Genomic DNA, 18889 nt, shown 5'->3' on the forward strand with positions numbered 1-18889 from the left:
CTGACATTCACCAGTAAAAATCTGATCTTCCCAAGCCTAGTGACAGTGCAGCAACCATTATGTGCTCCGTAATCTCACTCTCAAGCCTGGACATCAGAACTGTTTTTTGTGAAAAGCAGTGATGGGATGCTAGGCAGGATACCAGGGTAAAGGTTCCTTTACTCTTTTTGTAAAGAGCCTAATCTCTTTAGCAGCCAGAAGAGAATGCTAGAAGGAACCAGGATTTAACCCCTTCTCCACCGGACAACAGTGCCTTCAGATCTTGTATGATTCAGCAGCAGACAGACTGAGGCCTACATAAAAAAGTTCACTCAAGTCAAAATCCAAGACAAAGCAGTTTGTAGTTTTCACATGATCTTGCAAGTCCGGTTGAGTAGTGTCTAACTCAACCTCACCAACTACAAACTGCCTTGGCTTCCCTTGAGTTAAGAGCAGACCTTTTTCTGTAGTGAAGGCAAGAGGTAGGAGAGAGAGCAGTCCCTTGGTTAAACTGCTCACAGGGTATTCTCAATGGAGACCTTGATTCTGAAATTCACTGTCTCCCTTGGTCTTCCAGAGAGCAGATTTAATGGACTTTAGAGCATGCTAGCAAGACCCCAATTGTTTTAACCAGGCTTTCTTGGTTTGGGAAGATAGGCAAGTGTTGATTAGGATTCAGTGGCAGATGACTGTGGAATCATCTGCAGGCAATGGGGCAATTTTTTTGTTTTATTTTAACTGTAATTTAATTTTTGCATGTGCTGAAACTGTCAATTCAGACACTGCTGCTTTATGAAAACCTCTCGTGTAAAGCCAGATCCTAGAAGCGACATCCTTGACACAAGTCTGAATTCTCAATAGAGACCAAAATACAACTTTGTACAAATTGGTTGATTATGTGTTTTATAATTTAGCCTCTAAAGGGGAAGTGGTCAGTTATTTTATGATGTCCAAGACAGAAGATAAAGCTGTATTTATAGTTACAGTGTCTTCCTCCAGCAGAGGCTCAGACCAGACGCTGCTGGTATTGAAAGGACAGGATTTGGGAGGTGGGGGTGTATTTCTCTCTTCTATTTGCAGCTGTAAGACCAAAGGCATAAGAATGTGGATTTTCACTTACTGTGCACAAAAGCAGGGTGTATGCAAAAGGGACTCTCACTTCTGCTCTGGCAGTGCCAGCAACTCACAACACTATTTGCTAGTCTTGGGGCAGTCATAAAACTTTCACCCATTCATTCAACCTGGGTTGCCATTTCCCCTCCCTACCAATTAAGTCCTATTTTTTGCACTCCATGCATGAACTGCAGCTATACCATTCCATCAGACATTTGTGTCTGATGGCCTCCTCTGAATGCCACTTAAAGCCTCCCAACGAAGAGCTGGTTGAAAGCAAAGCATCACTCATTCCTCCAAGCAAAAGAAAAGAACTTAGCTACACAGAGACTTGAAGCAAGACTCTAAAAAAGAAGAAAAAAGGAAGGCACTGAAAGAGGAAACATGAGAAATGAAACATACTCTGTCCTGTTCTGGTAATATAATAGGCCAACAAATGCTTAGCAAAGCTACACAGCATATGAACAATTAATGCAAACCTGCTGTGAAAAAAAGTGACATCAACTCACTGGCTGTCACAAACCAAACCATTATCCCTATTAGAAATTCTAAACAGACCAGTCATGGAGGAGCCATGACCAGAATACTATTGTATTTTTCCACTACACAGTATCTTAGTAGGATAGGAAGGGGGTAGGGCATACTGTTCTCCCTCCAGCACATGTCTTCTGTCTAACTTCTGTCAGAGCATGCTCACCTAAGTCACCCTCACCAATGAAGCCTTTTCTAGCCATCACAAAAAGGCACAGCTCATCGTTCCCATAACAATCTCTCTCATCTTTCTTTACAAAAGGAAGGTAAGAACCAATAATCCAGCTCTATAGAAGGGGAAACTGGGGCACAGAACAGTTAAGTGACTTGTCTAAATCATATGGAATGTTAGTGGCTGAGCTGCACACAGAATGTTGTTCCAGGCCTATGCCCTAACCATCTGTCCTGAAATAAGGACATTTCCACCACAAGCCCCTTTTCTCCTGTACAAATTAAGGTCTTCATTTCATGAAGAAATTGTTCAAACAGATACACTGCAATCCAGCAGGGAAATAACAGGTTTTCCCACACTAAATCAGCCCTTTTTAAGAAAAGTACCTATCAAACAGCACAAAATACAAGGAAAAGAGCAACTATAGGTAAATGTTTTCCAATGTAAAACAGATAAACTAGAGCTCATTTATATTCTTACAGCAACTTTAAGAACGGATTCATTTTAGCAAGGAACACCTTATACATGTTCCATCCCATTCTCTATTGTGTGCTATCTCAAAGAGCAATGGTGGATAACCTTCAAAATAACAGGTCACACATGATCTCAGAACAACAGTCTTGTAGGTGGCCTCAGGGCAGATCTCACACACAGAAGGGGCAGAACAATGGAGGCCTTCAATAATGAAACAATCATTTATAAGCACCTTATATCTGTTTATCTCCAAGAGCTTTACAATGCTATGTAAGTCACTACTAATCCTGAACACAGGTTCAAGGATTTTGGGTTAAAAATAAGACTGCACAGAACAGCAGGAAGGACTGCACAGAATTCCGGAGAGGAATGGCATCGGTGACACCCCACTTTATTTGCAGAAGCAGCAATACAGGCGGAGATGGAGGGTGTAGCACAGAACCACCCAGGCCACCCGAGTCGAGAATTAACTAATCACTTGGATCTGTGATGCCATTGAAGATGCTCAGGCACAGCCAATCAGAAAGCAGGGATAACAGACCAACTAGCACAAGAAAAATTGTCAAGAAGAGCAAAAAATTCTGAGAGTCCATGTCTGTTGTCTGCTCTCTCTGTCCTCCAGGACTCACTGCATCCAACCCTAAAGCATCCTCTTCCTGTATGGGCATGCAGCAGGCCTCCTCTGAAAATGGGTGAGATGCTATCGATCAGGAAGGGAAGGTCCAGGTCACCTGGAGATGTCAAAGCCAAGTTAGAAGTACCTTCCAGACTAGGGGGAGTCTATGTGCGGGAAGTGTGGCCTAGTGCAGAGAATACTGGACTGGGCTCAGGAGACCTGAAGTCTATTCCTGGATTTTGCACTGACATGCTGGGTGAACCTGGGAAAGTCACTCCACGGCCCCGTGCCTCAGTTTCTCCATTTGTAAAAAAGACAATGATGATAATGATCTCCTTTGTAAAGCACTTTGATGAGAAGCACTATATACAAAGACCTAGGTGTTGTTATTAGGTTCATCTTGCATATCTGCAAACACCAGTTTCTGCTACCTGCCCTAAAATTAGCAACTCCAGAGTCTCTTTTAGAACCCCCCCACCCTGCCCCCAGCAAATTCCTCAGTTAGGACATGCACGGGGAAAGTCTGTTCTCCCATGCCTCAACCAATGGTACTATTATACCAGAAAGCTTCACTACAATTTCAAGAATTAGAGGGGGGACCTTGGGACTGTTTTTTAGCTTTATTACTACAAATGTGAGTTTTGCATTTGCGTGTGATAAATACTATGTGCAGCCTATGGACTGTGCGCCTGAACAAAACACAACCCAAGCTCATATTTCAGCTTTTCTGGGAGGAGGAAAAAGGGAAGAGTGTGCTCTTTCACTCTCCACTCCTCTTCTTCCACCCCCACCCCCGGCAGTGAAAAAACTAGAAAGCTCCCAAAGAAATAAAAATCTTATCTAAGTCTGGGTGAGGCCACCAACCTGTAAACATCTAGACAAAGCCCTTATGAGCCTCCCCTATATGCTATGATACGTAGGAGACTCGATATAGCCACTCCCAAAAAAAAGATAAAATACAGTATGCAATTTCTTTTCTTTATCACGCAGAGTTGCAGTGAGAGGAAGTGAACTTCACCAGGGTAGTTCTGTTCTGAGCACTCATTTGATTATGAACCATCAACAGTTCCTACACAGAACTTTTACTATTCAGTTTTCACCTATCTAGGCACTTATAATGTGCATGTGTGGTGTCTAAGGCACTGATCCTGCAAATATTTATTATTAGGCATGGTATTGCTCACAGTACCAAGCACTCTTAAAAACAAGGCTATTGCTCAAAGTACAGTAGTAAGCACGATGCCCTAAGCACCTACTACACTGGAGAACAGTTGCATTTTGTCCATATAACTAAAGATTTAAGGCAATGAAGGGGCCAAAGACTTATAGATGTTATGTGCAAAGGACAACAATATCAGGCCTTTGGTGTGTCATGCTATTCTCCCGCCTCCATTGCCCCCCCCAAGTCAGACTTGCTACTTGCGGGACAAGCTACAGATTTTACTTCTAGTTTTTCTACTGTGTGTTTTGCACACCTAGAGCATTCTTACAGGCACTACACAAGACAAAAAATAAATGCTGAGTCTTTGGCCAAAGCATATCTTTGGCCAGTGTTAGCCCTCAAGAAAAAACCTTCACTTTTAGCAAAATAGACTTTGCAGAAGTCTAATATCTCTTACATACAGAGACACCAGAAAGTGTAAAAACTTTAACCTGAACCATGCAAACAAGAGACAGGAAAACACGTCTAAGATCTTTCTAGTCCATTCACTTTCTGATCTGTGCAGGACTGTTCCTTACTGAGTGTTCCACTGTATTTTGCCCAGTCCTCAGTATCGGTGTTACGTCTAATTAAAAACACAACGGAAACCTTAGTTTGAAAGAATAAGATACTATTTTGAGTCCAAAAGGCCTATCTGAAAAGGGTACTAGAATGATTAAAGTCAAGCCTTTTATGTTGTAAATCTGCCTACTGTACAAGAGGCTGTCAATCAAAACCTTACCTAAATTTTGTAGCAGGACTAACCCCAATCGATTTCCCCTGTTTTTCTCCCTGGGATTTGGGTGAGGGGTCAGCAGAGCTGGACTAACCAACACAACTGGATTTAAACAGTGCAAACTTCAGAAGACTTAACCTACTCACCCACACCACACCACACATTTACCTAAGCTTTGAATGAATGAATGAATGAATTCCATCTAAACCAAGCCCTGAAGAATCAGTCACATTTAAAATATGCCAGAAACATGGTTTGGTATTTATACATAAGGTTTTTTAAAATACTTGTCAACAAATGAATCAGTGATCACAAGAAGTGTTCTGAACTGTAAGCTTAAAAATTCATCTATTTTTGTTCATCTATTTGGTATGCAATATAATTCCTAGTAAAGTTGGTGTAAAATTCTGCTTAACAGAATGTTATTAGTTAATCATTCCTACAATCTCCAATAGTGACAGCTCTGTATTTCTCAACAGTTCCATGTCTCTTTCCTTACTAAGGGCATGTCTACAGTACAAACTTAAATTGACTTAAGTTTGTAGTGTAAAGCCAACACACAGCCTCCGTAGTAATTAAGTTGGTTGCGCACCTCCACACCACACTCCTTGTGATGGTGGAGTGCGTCCTCACTAGCAGAGCTTGCATCAATGTAGACAGAAGTGCACTGTGGGTAGCTATCCCATAATACAACTCACCAGTCACTAGCTTGTTTTATTTTTAAATGTAGCATTCCAGATAAAGTAGCGCATTTTGTATCAGTTCTACTGCCTATAGCAGAGGTGGGAAAACTACGGCCCAGGGGCCACATCTGACCCTTCAGACATTTTAATCTGGCCCTTGAGCTCCCGGCAGGGTTCAGAGCTTGCCCCACTCAGTGCATGCTGTGACTCTGCACAGCTCCCGGAAGCAGCGGATGTCCCCCCTCCGGCTCCTACATGTAAGGGCAGCCAGGGGGCTCCACATGCTGCCCCTGCCCCAAGCGCCGCAGCTCCCATTGGCCAGGAACCGCGGCCAATGGGAGATGCAAGGGCGGCGCCTGCGGACAGGGCAGTGTGCAGAGCTGCCTGGCCGTGCCCCCACATAGGAGCGGGGGGGGGGGGGGGGAGGGAATGGGACATGCTGCTGCTTCTGAGAGCTGCTTGAGGTAAGTGCCATCCGAAGCCTGCACCCCATACTCCCACCCATGCCCCAGCCCAAAGCCCCCTCCCGCAGCTCTGAACTCTTTATTTCTGGCCCCACCCCAGTGCCTGCACCGTCAGCTGGAGCCCTCAACCCCCTCCCACCCTCCAACCCCCAATTTTGTGAGCATTCATGGCCCTCTATACAATTTCCAAACCAAGATGTGGCCCTCGGGCCAAAAAGTTTGCCCACCTCTGGCCTATAGCCTGCCTTACTCCAACTGTCTTCAATTTTTATTCTCTCATCTCTTTCCATTATTATGGGTTGTACTGTACACACTTCTGTAAATCAGGGCTTGAAAAGTTCACCAGAAATCTACTAGGCAAAACCAGAATGAAATCTACTGGTAAATGGACAACACAGCTTTCCCAAACAGCAGCTGAGTTGTCGGTTTCACTGCTACTCACAGGGTTCTAAAGAAAAATAGTGAAACCAACCACGGTCTTGTTAATTTTACTCTGCAACTGCTTGGAAAGAGTCTGGCTAGCAGCAGAAGTACTAGAACCATCTGTTTGCAAACTCAGGAAGTGGACAATAAAAATGTTAACCTTCCAAGGATGAACTGAATGTCATCTTCTTGGAACTCTCATCCATTCAGTGTGTCACTCTGTCCCCATAGAGCGTTGGCTGGGCTACATACTGAGGCTGATGATCCTGCTACAGCTTTGGCTTAGACGGTCTTTTAGCCCAAGTAGTAGGGGCTCATGTTTTAAGATCCAGAGGTCAATCACTGCTGCTGACAACCCACCTAGGGGAGCGGCATTACAAGTGATGATTTGCATGGAGGATTTGAATGGGGTGGACTTCTTGTGAAGCTTGGGAGGAGCTTCCCCAAACCAGGGTTTTCTTAAGTTAAAAATATAAAAACATCAATTCTGCAGCTGTGTCTGGCCTACCTTCACCAGCCAGATACAGCTTTGAACTTACTCATGAGTCAGTGAATGGATTTTCAAAGTCATGCTATTATTGTCTATTTTTAAAATTTGTAAATATTATGTAAGTCTGTAAAAGATTTTAGCAATACATTTTTACAAGAGGCCTGATATAAAGTTTAACCAAAATATAAGACAAAAACCCACACAAGAGTCAAAATAAAAGAAATGGATACAGAAATTCTACTGAACAGTAAGTCACAACAATGGACATTTTCATTCCAGTGGCTTCTAATAGCAACCAGCTCTGCAGCCATGTAGAACTGGTGCAAGAAAGTCATGGCTATTTTCCTTCCTCATTTGACAACCAGTTTGCGTAGGGGTGCACTCTGTTCCCCATAAAGTAACACAGCTTGTCTCAGTTCTACTGCAATGGGCCACCCTCATTTTCTGCTGGTCTCCCATATTTTTCTCCACTTTCAACTTTTCCTTCTCACAGGACTGCCCATCTTCTGGGTGCTTTACAAATGAAAGGATCACCAGGGGCTTTAAAAACTATAGCCCCATCTACACCAGGAATGTTTTTAAGAGCTTCCCATCATTGACAGTACCAGTTCTGCTCCACTCATGTTTGCAGTGTTGGATGCCCTAAAGAAAACAGGCTGCCAACATTTTTAACACCACATTGATCAGCCCTGCTCTTAAGAGTTATACAACATGATGTTAAGAATGCCAATTGCCCCATCTGCGCTAGGACTTCCAGTGTTGCTAACACAGAGGGGAATTGAATCAGTGTTGGCACCCATGAAAACTTTTAGAAAAATTTCCCTATTGTAGACAGGGCCTTTAGGCCAAACTGTGACTAGTATGAGGAATTGTTGTAACTGACGCGCTCCAAAAGGTAAATGACTGTTCATATCCTGAAGCAGCAGCTTTAGTGCAGAACTATGTACTAATTCAGAACAACCTGAAGAATATCCCCAGGAACTAAACTGTGTGGATGTTACAGCTAGGTCAGTTGATCCAACTACCCCACCATATTCAGCATCCTCCTCCTAAGTCTCCTCTTGTAGAGGCCCTGAGGAATCAGAATTGAAGAAGATATTTTCCACCATGCATTGCAGCAAACCCAGGGTCACACCCCAATCTGTTTCAAGCAGTACATGTATATCACACAGTACACCACTAACTGGGAGTATATTTGTACACATTCACACACCCACACATATATGTGAGATAGGGAAAGAGGGGAGAAGAATCAATTCTTCCACCACCAAAATGCAGCCACCTCCGGGGTGCGAAGGCAGCAGTCAGGCAGATAACCGTTTCATACCAATGCTCCACAATTCCACTCACAAAAAACTTGCCCCAACAAAAACAGCCAGCTGCACAAACAGGCAAAGTTTTCACACAAGCAAGCGGGCACATTCACGGGTTTTGCGCGCACCTTTAAGGGGGCTCTTTGAAAACCCAGCAGCCAAGCATAGCACAAGCCTGCAAAGAAAAAAATAATAATAATCTTCCACCCAAGCCATAAAAACAAAACCCCAAATCCGCTCCCAGGCCTTCTATCTACTTTAAGGTGCCCTATAAAACCCAGCACCCCATTATCTAAGCACGTCCCATGCAAGTCAGATCTACACAGCAGGGACCTTAAGGGGCTTCAGGGGGTCTTCCGCTCTCTGCCCGCCTCCGGTTAGAGGGGAAGACAGCAAAGCCCCTTAAAAGCTTGGTAGCTGGGCACCCTCCCGTACACACCCCGCCCCCCCCCAGCACAGGGGCGCCCCCCACAGGGCCAGGGCAGGTGCCCATGAATTTGGCAGCCGCTGTTGGGGAGACTGTGTGGAAGTGTCACCCCAAGGCGGGGTGGGGGGGAGGCAGCCAGGCTCCCCCGCACCCCAGGCCAGGCCGGGGGAAAGGCCCTGGGGAGGCTCCGGCGCGGCAGCGGCACCCGGGGCTCACTATGTGGCAGGAAGCAGGACCCGCCCCACCCGCGCGGCTCCGTATCTGGCAGGGGCCTGGCTGCTGCCCTCGAGCAAAAGGGCCAGCGCGGGAGATGGTCGCCGCTGCCGACGCGCCCGCTCACTCACCCCGCTAGGCGGCCTCGCTTTCTCCGCCGGCTCCCTCCACTCACCACCGCCGGGGCGGGCAGCCCCTACCGCCCGTCCGCCATTCCACAACTCCCCCTCCCTGCCCGGACTGAACCTCGCCCCGCCTCCCCGGCCGCCGGTCCGCGGCCCAATTGGCTCCCCACCTCGGCCCTTCGGCAGCTGATTGGCTTCCCGGCCGCGCCCGTCAAACTTGCTACGCAACTTGCGTACGCTCCCAGCGCAGCACGAGGACCCCACCCAAGCAAGCCCCACAAAGAGAGTCAACAAGGTGGAACGTGCCATATGAGCGCTGGGGGGGGGGCGACACACACCATTGGATTAAACTGAACAAGATTTCCTGGAGGTCAATCAAATCTTTTGAATTAATACGATACTTTAAAGATATTTCACGGTGATTAAGAGCAGTCGGAAAAGATTGTGCTTCCTGATTATTTTCCGAAACGCTTGGCCCGCCCCTTCCTGGACTCCTCCTCCTATGACTGCACTTGGTCTTTGCCCTTCTTCTCTATGGTGTGAGGCCCTCCGAGGAAGGTTCCACCTGTGGAAGCGGGGGTGTGTGTGCACACATCAGCATGACTGGCCCATTTGAGGAACAGAAAAGGGGGGAGGGAAGGAGGAGATTCCAGTAGGGGGCAGGAACTTGCAGAGGGGTGGGAGAGGGCAGAGGAGGGGGGGTGGCAAGGGTGGGCAGTAGGGTAGCAGTGGGTAAACTGAGGCCACGTCTCACTGGGGGAATAGGGAGCTTAGGTTCGGTTAGTTTACCCACTTCATTTTTTCACACTACACCACCGCTGGAGGGGTGGGACAGGGACAGACAGAGGATAGCAAAGGCTGGGAATAGCTGCGGTCCTGCGGGGGAGCCTCCCTTTTGCCCACAGCCTGGTGCGGGCCCTGCAGCTGGAGAAAGCGAGGGCCTGGGCTGAGATAGGGCCCAGTTGGAGATGGGGAGGGCAAGGGAAACTGTCGCAATCTGGAGATCCTGGGCAGAAGTAGCAATGGGGAAGGGGCTGGCAGAGATGATGGATCAGGAGGTGGCCCTACAATAGATGGTGAGGAAGCAGGAAGCGTTGAAGGGGTGGGGGGGCAGGCCCACCAAAGAATGGAGGAGGACCTGTGGGAGCTAAAGAGGGTTTTTAGGAGAAGACAGACGTGGTGGTAATAGGGGTGGCCATACAAGAGAGGGAAAGGAGCTCGCCTCTGGCACAAATGGAGATGGCCCTCCAAGGAGTGTGGGGGAAGCAGGGAAGGAGTTGCAAGAATTAGAGGGGACCCTGGTGGAAGGGGGAATGCAGGGAATGCCATAAAGAAGGAGGCCTGGTGAAGATGGGACAGGCCATGGGAAACAGAGAGGAGCCCGCAGGATTTTGTAGTCATGGGGAAGGCTGGGAAGGAGGTGACAGCTTTAGTTTGGTGGCCATCTGCCTCCTCCATTGCCCTTCCCCTCCACCCCACACCCCCAGGGAGCTTGTTCCAACTGTGCTGTGGAGGAGCAGGGATATGTTGTTAGAGAATTTAGGTTGTGTTGCTACTAAACAGAAAAAATGTCAGGAAGTAGAAATATTTTGTAGAGGGAAGGAAGCCCTTTTTTAAATGACATCTTGTATCCAGGTGGCATGTTGCATCCACAGCAACCAGGTGTTTGGGGAGCTGTCTCAATGCTTCATTAGTGGCATTTCTTTTTGGGGTGCAAGGCAAGACTTTTTGTTAAACCCTTTTGGAGACCCTAGCTCGACAGACCCAAATCCTGTGATATTTGGACTGTGCAAAGAAACTAGATATATTTGATCTAGTCCAGCTTTTGGCCCTGGTCCTGCAGGCTGATCCATGTGGATGAAGCCACTTTGACTTCAAGCCAATTTGCTTGCAGGCACAGAGGTCTGTCTGTGTGCATCTGATAGCAGGATTGGGGGCTTAGTCTCGGCTTCTAGCAGTTTCTGTTTCATTGGTGTCGGGAGATTTTCTCTCCCCAGTAAGGCCCAGGAATTCATTTGTAATATTCCACTAGTAGCAGAGACAGCATAGTCCAGTTTGGCATCCCCTGGAAAGAACTAAATGAATCACCTCATTATAATATGTGAGTTGGGAAAAGACAATTTATACAGTAAAATGACAGGTTCCAGAGTAACAGCCGTGTTAGTCTGTCTTCGCAAAAAGAAAAGGAGTACTTGGGGCACCTTAGAGACTAACCAATTTATTTGAGCATAAGCTTTCGTGAGCTACAGCTCACTTCATCGGATGCATACTGTGGAAAGTGTAGAAGATCTTTTTATACACACAAAGCATGAAAAAATACCTCCCCCCACCCCACTCTCCTGCTGGTAATAGCTTATCTAAAGTGACCACTCTCCTTACAATGTGTATGATAATCAAGGTGGGCCATTTCTAGCACAAATCCAGGGTTTAACAAGAACATCGGGGGGGGGGGTAGGAAAAAACAAGGGGAAATAGGTTACCTTGCATAATGACTTAGCCACTCCCAGTCTCTATTCAAGCCTAAGTTAATTGTATCCAATTTGCAAATGAATTCCAATTCAACAGTCTCTCCCTGGAGTCTGGATTTGAAGTTTTTTGGTTGTAATATCGGAACTTTCATGTCTGTAATTGCGTGACCAGAGAGATTGAAGTGTTCTCCGACTGGTTTATGAATGTTATAATTCTTGACGTCTGATTTGTGTCCATTTATTCTTTTACGTAGAGACTGTCCAGTTTGACCAATGTACATGGCAGAGGGGCATTGCTGGCACATGATGGCATATATCACATTGGTGGATGTGCAGGTGAACGAGCCTCTGATAGTGTGGCTGATGTGATTAGGCCCTGTGATGGTGTCCCCTGAATAGATGTGGGCACAGTTGGCAACGGGCTTTGTTGCAAGGATAGGTTCCTGGGTTAGTGGTTCTGTTGTGTGGTATGTGGTTGCTGGTGAGTATTTGCTTCAGGTTGGGGGAGCTGTCTGTAGGGAAGGACTGGCCTGTCTCCCAAGATTTGTGAGAGTGTTGGGTCATCCTTCAGAATAGGTTGTAGATCCTTAATAATGCATTGGAGGGGTTTTAGTTGGGGGCTGAAGGTGACGGCTAGTGGCGTTCTGTTATTTTCTTTGTTAGGCCTGTCCTGTAGTAAGTGACTTCTGGGAACTCTTCTGGCTCTATCAATCTGTTTCTTCCCTTACGCAGGTGGGTATTGTAGTTGTAAGAATGCTTGATAGAGATCTTGCAGGTGTTTGTCTCGGTCTGAGGGGTTGGAGCAAATGCGATTGTATCGCAGAGCTTGGCTGTAGACAATGGATCGTGTGGCGTGGTCAGGGTGAAAGCTGGAGGCATGTAGGTAGGAATAGCAGTCAGTAGGTTTCCGGTATAGGGTGGTGTTTATGTGACCATCGTTTGTTAGCACTGTAGTGTCCAAGAAATGGATCTTGTGCGTACTGGACCAGGCTGAGGTTGATGGTGGGATGGAAATTGTTGAAATCATGGTGGAATTCCTCAAGGGCTTCTTTTCCATGGGTCCAGATGATGAAGATGTCATCAATATAGCGCAAGTAGAGTAGGGGCATTAGGGGACAAGAGCTGAGGAAGCGTTGTTCAAAGTCCGCCATAAAATGTTGGCATACTGTGGGGCCATGCGGGTACCCATAGCAGTGCCGCTGATTTGAAGGTATACATTGTCCCCAAATGTAAAACAGTTATGGGTAAGGACAAAGTCACAAAGTTCAGCCACCAGGTTAGCTGTGACATCGGGGCTAGTGTTCTTGACGGCTTGTAGTCCATCTTTGTGTGGAATGTTGGTGTAAAGGGCTTCTACATCCATACTGAATCATAGAATATCAGGGTTGGAAGGGACCTCAGGAGGTCATCTAGTCCAACCCCCTGCTCAAAGCAGGACCAATCCCCAATTAAATCATCCCAGCCAAGGCTTTGTCAATCCTGACCTTAAAAACTTCTAAGGAAGGAGATTCTACCACCTCCCTAGGTAACGCATTCCAGTGTTTCACCACCCTCCTAGTAAAAAAGTTTTTCCTAATAGCCAACCTAAACCTCCCTCACTACAACTTGAGACCATTACTCCTTGTCCTGTCCTCTTCCACCACTGAGAATAGTCTAGAACCATCCTCTTTGGAACCACCTCTCAGGTAGTTGAAAGCAGCTATCAAATCCCCCCTCATTCTTCTCTTCTGCAGACTAAACCATCCCAGTTCCCTCAGCCTCTCCTCATAAGTCATGTGTTCCAGACCCCTAATCATTTTTGTTGCCCCTCGCTGGACTCTCTCCAATTTATCCACATCCTTGTAGTGTGGGGCCCAAAACTGGACACAGTACTCCCGGTGAGGCCTCACCAATGTCGAATAGAGGGGAAAGATCACGTCCCTCGATCTGCTGGCTATGCCCCTACTTATACGTCCCAAAATGCCATTGGCCTTCTTGGCAACAAGAGCACACTGTTGACTCATATCCAGCTTCTCGTCCACTGTCACCCCTAGGTCCTTTTCCGCAGAACTGCTGCCTAGCCATTCGGTCCCTAGACTGTAGCGGTGCATTGGGTTTTTCCGTCCTAAGTGCAGGACCCTGCACTTATCCTTGTTGAACCTCATCAGATTTCTTTTGGCCCAATCCTCCAATTTGTCTAGGTCCCTCTGTATCCTATCCCTGCCCTCCAGCGTATCTACCACTCCTCCTAGTTTAGTATCATCCGCAAATTTGCTGAGGGTGCAATCCACACCATCCTCCAGATCATTTATGAAGATATTGAACAAAACCGGCCCCAGGACCGACCCTTGGGGCACTCCACTTGATACCGGCTGCCAACTGGACATGGAGCCATTGATCACTACCCGTTGAGCCCGACAATCTAGCCAACTTTCTACCCACCTTATAGTGCATTCATCCAGCCCATACTTCTTTAACTTGCTGACAAGAATACTGTGGGAGACCGTGCAAAAAGCTTTGCTAAAGTCAAGAAACAATACATCCACTGCTTTCCCAGAACCAGTAATCTCATCATAGAAGGCGATTAGATTAGTCAGGCATGACCTTCCCTTGGTGAATCCATGCTGACTGTTCCTGATCACTTTTCTCTCGTGTAAGTGTTTCAGGATTGATTCCTTGAGGACCTGCTCCATGATTTTTCTGGGGACTGAGGTGAGGCTGACTGGCCTGTAGTTCCCAGGATCCTCCTTCTTCCCTTTTTTAAAGACTGGCACTACATTAGCTTTTTTCCAGTCATCCGGGACTTCCCCCGTTCGCCACGAGTTTTCAAAGATAATGGCCAATGGCTCTGCAATCACAGCCGCCAATTCCTTTAGCAGTCTCGGATGCAACGTGTCCGGCCCCATGGACTTGTGCACGTCCAGCTTTTCTAAATAGTCCCTAACCGCCTCTTTCTCCACAGAGGGCTGGCCACCTACTCCCCATGCTGTGATGCCCAGCGCAGCAGTCTAGGAGCTGACCTTGTTCGTGAAGACAGAGGCAAAAAAAACATTGAGTACATTAGCTTTTTCCCATATCCTCTGTCACTAGGTTGCCTCCCTCATTCAGTAAGGGGCCCACACTTTCCTTGGCTTTCTTCTTGTTGCCAACATACCTGAAGAAACCCTTCTTGTTAGTGGCCAGGATGGTGTTACCAATATAAGAATTGAAAGGAAATAGACAACATAAGCAAGCTGTAAGCCTTACAGAAGCAGATGTGTTCACGGGCCCCAACCCTGCAAAGACTTATGCATGGTCATCTTTTCACACGTGAGCAGTCCCAGTAGAGCCAACGGGCATAAGTCATTGAAGAATCGAGGTCTGAGTGGAGGAACGACTGGACTGAGACGCAGGAGGCCTGAGATTCTATTGCCATGCTGCCACTGGCCTGCTGGGAGGCCTTGAGCACGTCACTGCTTCTCCCTGTGCCTCCGGCCCCCCACCTGTAAAATGGGTACAATGATACTGATGGCATTGGCAAAGCACTTTGGGCTTTAGTGATGACGCAGTATATGAAGGAGGCAGTAACAGTGCGTGAAGATGTGCACTGCTACTTGAAACATGGATATCCCCTTCTCTGTCCAGAAATGGTATTCTCAAAGGAAAGAGAAGAAACAGGAACCAACAGCTTCCATCCACATCACAAACTGCAGGTGTGGACAGTTGAATCAGAATTTAAAATATACACAATAGATGCACCATAGTATGGTACTTAACTCTTCTACCCATTCACTTATTACAATTTTTTTCCTGGCATACAATTTTGTTTTCTTCACTGACTCCTTATAGACTCAAGGTTCACACCTAAAATACACAGCTAGCTGGAAAAAGTAACGGACAGATGCACCCAATTAATACTGAATAAGACACGCATGTCCAGCCATTCAAAGTTAATAAAGTAATCAGATGTTAAAATAAACTACAGTTAACAAATCACTAAGTGCTATCCTCTAGCTTCCTGAGTGTTTTTTCAGTTGTGTTGCTTTGGTGCTGATTTGTATCAGTTGCAAAATGTTGTTGATAGTACAACATGCTGACATCAATACAGTCCTTCCGGAGCACAAGCGCCATCCTTGGGCCAGATTTTCTGGTTCACAGGGATGATGCTTTGCAAACTGGGTGCATTTCCTGATTCTCTGTTGACCCTGGTGCAGGGTAGAGCAACCTGGGGAGTGCTGTAACTAGAGCTAGCTTGGCAAGAAACCATCCACTAGTTCAGAATAGCGGGAGTGCATCATGGTCCAGCCACTCCTCCCTCCCTGTTCCTACATGCTCTTCCTTGCCCCTGCAGGGAGGATAGCACAGGAGCTGACTGTGCTGGCTCTGCAGTCACTTGGGACTCCCGCATACCAAGCAAGGGGGATGCAGCCAGTCTTCAGTCCCTTTGCACTGTATGAGCAGTACAAAGCGTATGTAGCAGGAGAGAGAATGTGCCCTGTTGTTCCCCCCCAGCATCTCTATATGGACCCATGGCACATAGGACATGTATGATACTGTAAAGGAGCAGACTCACCCCTCCAGCACCTCCTGCTGGTCATTGGGGAATTAGCTCTTTCCAGCACAGAGCACCCTCTGCAAGCCGGTGATCCGCACAGCTCTGGCCCCCCTGTCCCTCACAGACCCCAGTGCCCCTTTCTCTGGGTTCTGCCCCCTGGCAGCACCCCCACACTCTGCCTCTGGGTCTCCCCTTCCTGGGGGACCCCCAGCCCCCTATCCTCACCTTGCCTCAGTCTGGGCTACTGCCAGTCATCACCAAGCCCCCGCTCTCTGGGGCAGACTGCAGTGTAAAGGCCACTCATCATAGGCAAGGGGGTTCAGACCTGTTGCCTTCCTCTGCCTCCCAGTACCTCTGTGGGCCTTGGACCAGGCCCTACAGCCTGGGGAGTTGCCAGCCTGGAGCACCCCACTCAGCCTGCTCCTTCCCCAGCACTGCACCACCCTCAGTACCCTGTCAGCCAGGCCCTGCTCTCACCCAGCCTGGAGAGAGACTCCTGGGGCCCCTGGCTCACAGCCTTTTTATACAGGCCAGCTGGGGGCCTGATTGGGGCATGGCCCAGCTGCGGCTGCTTCCCCAATCAGCCAGCCCCAACCCCAGCCCTCTCCAGAGCTGCTTTTAACCCCTTCTATTTTAGGAGCGGGGTAGCCACCCCCCTACAGATACATTAATATTTCTATGCATTTCTCGCCGCTCCTGTCAATTCTTCCCCTCCTAGTGCGCAGCACCTCGGAAAGACAAGCCATCAGCAGCAAAGGCCAACAGTGGCTGAATGCTGCAGCAATCCGGGCAAGCGTTCTCATCACTCAAGATCTCACCTGTCGCCATCAGCACCTGCTACAGAACGCTGCACCAGTGTGGCCTGACACCCCTCGCTAGCACGCCTGGGCCCGCACGTATCCCACTTCCCTATGCCTTTAAATATTCAACCCTGGCAACCTGGCTCCGCCCCGTCTTCCCTCTTTGACCTGTTCAAACAGCTACACTCTTCTCCTGGAGAAACCACCCTTGAAATCAGTAGGCACGCTCCACCCCTTGCCAACACCCCTCCACCTCTCTCCTGTGGTAACAAGCTTGCACAGCTCTAAGGCATGGACGTGGGCCACATCTCCTATAGGAAGGCTTTGGAGGGTTATCACCTCCAGGTTTTCTATGTGGCCAGTCAGCCGTTCCCTTGAAGAGGATTTGCCTCCATTGATAGCTGTCACAGTCCCAAGGGAACCCTGTGATCAGTATCTGCCCTGCAACCTTTATTGCTCGGCTGTGTGAGAGACTCTCTGTTTATAACCCCTGAATAATATCTGCTGAACTGCAATATCCAAAACAAAAGTGATTGATACCCCCTGACACCTGTTTCTCTGTAAGAGATGTGGTCGCCTGCCAATTGCCTTCCTGTATTTTCTGAATGTAAATGATTCTCCAGCTCTACTGCCATACAGACGGCCAAAGTGACCAGAAGAACAGTCCTACGCCGGCCGTAGCTGTGGCTAGGCATCTTTTCAGCTATTTTGCTTGTGCCGTCTTTTTTTACAATGGGAGAATCTAATGCTCCTATAAGAGGCGGAGAACGCCAGTCAATGCCCTGGGAAGGTGTATTACAGGCTTTTCCACAACATACTGTCCTATGGATGAGCCTCAGACTGACTCGTAGGGCCCTTTTTATCCCACGCCTTGACCCTTCCTGAGCACAGGCTATCATGCAACATTAAACCAGTGTGTTGTGTCTGCTAATGTCATTGTGAACCATTGAAGGGGACTAGGAGACGCTTGTCCAAATGGTGTCTTCTGTCCATTGAGATCCTTGGACTAACGGAGCTTGGATGAAACCAGGACACATCATCCCTTGTGACCTAACTCAGGTCTTGGAAAGAGAATGCTAGTGCATTAACTCACTGTACCATCAAACTGCCCTTTGTGAAGCACTGACTACATGATTGAACTGTACAGAACAGAGTAAGACACGGTCTCTGCCCCACACTGTGAAAGGAACCCGACACAAGGCGTGAACCCACACTGCTGAGCTCAGAGCCAAGATACCTTGCAACTGTGGTTTGGTTCTGCAAATAATGATCTCATGGGTTCACGCCTCTCTTACATGCTGACTGATGCTTGCATCAGTGAATTTAGTAATGCTCCTGGCAAAGCGTAGAGGGCAGGAGAAAAAGTTCCAAGTCACAGTGCTAACCTGGAACAAAACTGAAGGGATATGGCGACAGTGTCAAGTAACCCCAGGCAACGAGTAGGTTGACCTTGTCCGTGAAGAAAGAGCAGTGGTTTGGCACTCTGTGGGTTTGGGGTGGATAGGAAACACTACAAAGAACAAGGCTTAGAGTGCTTGGATTTGGGGGGTTCACCTGTGCAGTGTGTCTGGGAGGATTCTGCTTCTGTTTCTTGTTCTAAGTTGCAGGGCATGTTTATAAGGAGCTTGCTAGTGTCACTGGGAGCCCTCTCAGACAATTAACATTGTTCAGTCTTTAAAATGGGCTAAGCCCAGGGGCTCATTCTTGCAGGATACTCAGTGATACTTGTCAGGAGGAAGGATCGGCTCATGATTAAGTCTTGGGCCTGGCAACCAAGAGGACCTGGAGTTTATTACAGCACTGAGTCTCACATCCTCACAGGTATTTAGGCTCCTGACTTCCACTGAATGGAAGTTAAGAGCCTAAATATCTTAGAAGGGTAGAGTGTTGTTATTACGTTATAGAATGAGCAGGAAGGGAGGGAGGTTCTGGCAACATCCCAGTGCCCAAAGCAAAGGAGCAGGCCCTCTGAATGTCAACAAGTCATTCCACCCCATTCCTGTAAGGGTATGAGTGCGAACCAGCTGGTGCTTCCATTGAATCAAAAGAGCCCCGAGGTTCAGATGAAATCCACAAAGACCCCTGGGTCTTAAGACCTGACCTGGTCTTAACACCTAAGAGTACGGAGGAGCAATAACAACCTCACAG

At 47.6% G+C, this 18889-nt stretch overlaps 1 protein-coding gene across 2 annotated transcripts in view; it reads right to left on the bottom strand.

The window, feature by feature from the left end:
* WASF2 (WASP family member 2) overlaps nt 1–9082 on the bottom strand; it is a 40539-nt gene extending 31457 nt beyond the window's left edge. Inside the window, exons 1-2 of one of the 2 annotated variants that reach the window (XM_048825676.2) lie at nt 8967–9082; nt 8324–8370 (exon numbers count right to left, since the gene is read on the bottom strand). The gene's annotated coding sequence lies outside the window, so the exon portion shown is untranslated. The remainder of the gene's footprint in view (nt 1–8323; nt 8371–8966) is intronic. The other variant, XM_048825675.2, reaches the window with a different exon arrangement.
* Nucleotides 9083–18889: the final 9807 nt, after the last annotated feature.

This window comes from Caretta caretta, chromosome 19 (assembly GCF_965140235.1).
Source record: "Caretta caretta isolate rCarCar2 chromosome 19, rCarCar1.hap1, whole genome shotgun sequence".
Lineage (NCBI taxonomy): Eukaryota > Metazoa > Chordata > Testudines > Cheloniidae > Caretta > Caretta caretta.